Below are 3531 nucleotides of genomic sequence, written 5' to 3'. Positions count from 1 at the left end.
GTATGGGTGGGCCTCCTGGAAAGATTATTGTAAGATGGGAGTGTGGAATAACTTAAGAAAGCAAATACAGGCCTGGCTTGGGCCTGTGTGAATGATGGCTAGTGAGTGCCCCAATCCTGAGGGTGTGTTAAGCATGAGTTAGAATCCAAACTTTAAAAAGTATTCTGGAACATCAAAATATTAAAGAGTTATGTTAAATCCCCAGCACTATTACAACCCCAGACTTGTGGATTCAGTGGAGGAGGAAGGTTACATGAATAATATATAAATTAACATGGAAATACTTACTCAGATGTTTGTAAAGGAGAGAGAGAAGACATTTTCCTGAGATGTCTGGTTTTGTAGTCTTTGCTCTTGACCTTTACCAGGAGGGGGAGCACAAGTTGGGAACTCTGCAGGCCCAGCCTTCCTACCCTTTGGCCACTGGGTGTCAGCACAACAGTTTGGATTAAATCTCTCAATTGCTATGGGGCATGTGGTTTTTAATAGACTTTCCAGCAAACAAAATATTGGTGATCAAGGCCTTGTAGAGATGGTATTTAGAGAAGTGTTGGTAAAATGAATGGGGCTAATGGAGAGCCATTTTTAGAAAGGATTGGAAAAGGGATAAATGGGGAGTTAAAGGAGAAATGGCCAAAAGATACTTAAGAAGCAATTAAAAAAAAAACTTTTTGAAGTTGTAGATGGACAGAATGCCTTTATTTTATTTATTTTTATGTGGTGCTGAGGATCGAACCCAGTGCCTCACACATGCTAGGTGAGCACTCTGCCACTGAGCTACAGCCCCAGCCCAAGAAGCAATTCTTGAAGTTGTTGGAAGACAGAAATGGCAAAAATAGGTGTCCCCACTAGTGATATAATTATTTTGTGGTGCCTAGGTCCTGGATTTAAAACAATGACAAAATAGCACCCAATATTGAATTGTTGCTGCAAACCTGCATCTGTATAGTGATATGAAATAAGGACTCTTTTAAAAATATTTTAAACATTTTTATTATTTTTAGTTATACATGACAGTAGACTGTGTTTTGGCAGAATATACATACATGAAGTATAACTTATTCTATTTGGGTTCCCACTCTTGTGGTTGCACATGATGTGGAGTTTTTCTGTGTACAAATACAAGGCTAGGACAGTTATGACCAACTTTCTACTGTCTTCCCTATTCCTCTCCTTCCCTTCCTCCCCCTTTGTCTAATCCAATGGATTTCTATTGTCCCCTTCCCAACCTCCCTGTGGGTTATTATCCACAAATCAGAGCCAATACCAAGAAACCAAAGGCCACATGTTCTCTCTGAAATAAGGACCCTAATCCATGTATGTTTCAACATGTCTTTTAGTCACCTTTAGTAGTCAATAATATAATTGATCTTCTAAACTCTTAATGCTTGAGTTTTTCCCCTGAGTCTAGAACTGTAAAGTGATCTAAACGTGAGACAAATTACTTTCTTTAGTGTTTTCTTTCTAATTTTTATTGGTGCATTATAATTATACATAATAGATTCATCATGACATATTTGTACATGGACATAACATAATTTGATCAATTTAATTTACAGTACTTCCCTTTCCCTTACCTCCTCCCTCCCCTGACCAACTTTTTCACCACTGGTATAGTTTCTTTTCTTAATAGAAACCAGCTTGAGTTCATATTTTAACTTTACCACATACTGGCTATGTGTCCTTCATGTTTTGGTTTCTGTGGTGCTGGGATTGAACCCAGGGCCTTACATATGCTAGGCAAAAGTGCTCTCCCACTGAGATACATTCAGCACTTGGGTGTGTGTCCTTTGACATAGCTTCTGTGAGCCTCAATTTCCTAGTCTGCAAAATGGGAATAGTAAGTATCTCATAAGACTATTGAGGATTCAAGAGTTTATACATATAAAGCATCTCACAAATGATAGATATTATTCAACAAATGATAGATATTATTACTTTGAGTTAATTTCAGGGCTGATTACAGCTGTGTTTCTCTTGAACAGTTTTGTGAAGGATTTTCAGACTCAGTATTCAGGCAAGACACGAATCCCCTGACCCTGTTCTGCCTTATGTGTGCAGGTTCCTGGACTTTCCTCTTGGACCAAAGCGGGAAGTGTACCAACTGGTCAGAGCCACTGTGGTTTATCATCAACAACTCCACCTAGCTCACCGTCATTTATCCTGCCATGTGGAGCCCCGGGCCCCACAAACCCCAACCAACCACTTTCCATCAGGAGGAAATTCCTCAAAGCCTTCTCTGTCTAAAGCCTGAACAGAGATGGACACCACACAACACATTCAACAGATACTCTGGGATCACAAGAGTCACAGGGTCCTAAGACTCCACTTCATGTGTCAGCAGCAAAAAAGGTAGCTCACTTTTTTGGATTCCATTGGATTCCTGGGATCCAATGGAATGGTACTTCACCTTTGGACACTGCCTTTGTACTAGTCTATTTCAATGACACTCATAAAAGTGGCCAGAAGGCTAAACTTCCCAGTGGACTGGAAGAATTTTTGGAAAGGGAATCTTCTAAAAAAGGGTCCAGCGAGCAGGCAGCATCGTGTCTAGAGTTTCTGACTCTTCCCAGGAACATTATGGGTCTGCAAATAATCAGTCTGCCAATAATCAGTGTTCCCTTTGTCCTTTCAAAGTCAGCTTCCAGCAGCGGGGCTGGGATCATTGGATCATTGCTCCTCGTCACCATACCCCAAACTACTGAAAGGGATCCTGTCCTCGGGTGCTACTTTATGGTCTCAATTCCCCCAATCACACCATCATTCAAAACTCATCAATGAGCTGGTGGACAAGAATGTCCCTTGGCCCTCCTGTGTCCCTTATAAATGTGTTCCCATGAGCATCCTTCTGATTGAGGAAACTGGGAATATTCTGTATAAGGAGTTTGCTGATATGATTGCTCAGTCTTGCACATGTAGATAATAATGAAGGAACAGCTAGCTAGGGCTGCCCATGTCATTGAAGAAAGGTTGAAAATATCAGTGTGAAAGATGTACGTGATCTTAAATCTATAGGTCCTATCCCTTGCCCTAAGTATTGTTTCTTTATTCTCTCTCCCCATTTGTAATCTACTCAGTTGACAAGACTGTGCTGATACCAATTTGACCTAGTCAAATTTGGTCACTAGAACAAATCTGACCACTACTATTGGTCAGTGCAATTTGACCAGTACAATTTGACCACTAGTCAGAGCACTTACTGGGTAAGATGGTCCTTTGGAGATGTTCAATTTTGTCATTTTTATTGTGACGTTTTCAAGTCACTGGCCCAGGCTGGTAGAACTTTATAAAGTATCCACCAAAGCCTGGGAAAGGTGGATATTTGCTAATGTTCAGTTTCTAAGGCTCTGGAGGATTTGGAGTGGTATTAGTAGCCTGAGATTTTTGTACCGTCTTCCTCCCCTCCTGTCTCCTGGAAATGAATGTCTCCTATTCAGACTGCCTGCTTCTATGCTCTTTCTACCTTCTAATTCTTGGACTAGAGAACTTTGTAGGTAACCATCTTTATAGGAACCCTCATGTAAACATGTA

General features: G+C 40.6%; 1 pseudogene; it reads left to right on the top strand.

The window, feature by feature from the left end:
• The first annotated feature begins 2004 nt into the window (after positions 1-2004).
• Positions 2005-2923, top strand: LOC107134742 (annotated as a pseudogene).
• Positions 2924-3531: the final 608 nt, after the last annotated feature.

Source organism: Marmota marmota, unplaced genomic scaffold, assembly GCF_001458135.2.
Source record: "Marmota marmota marmota unplaced genomic scaffold, marMar, whole genome shotgun sequence".
Lineage (NCBI taxonomy): Eukaryota > Metazoa > Chordata > Mammalia > Rodentia > Sciuridae > Marmota > Marmota marmota.
Note: the sequence above shows the minus strand (reverse complement) of the source record. Positions and strands in the feature narration are given on the sequence as shown.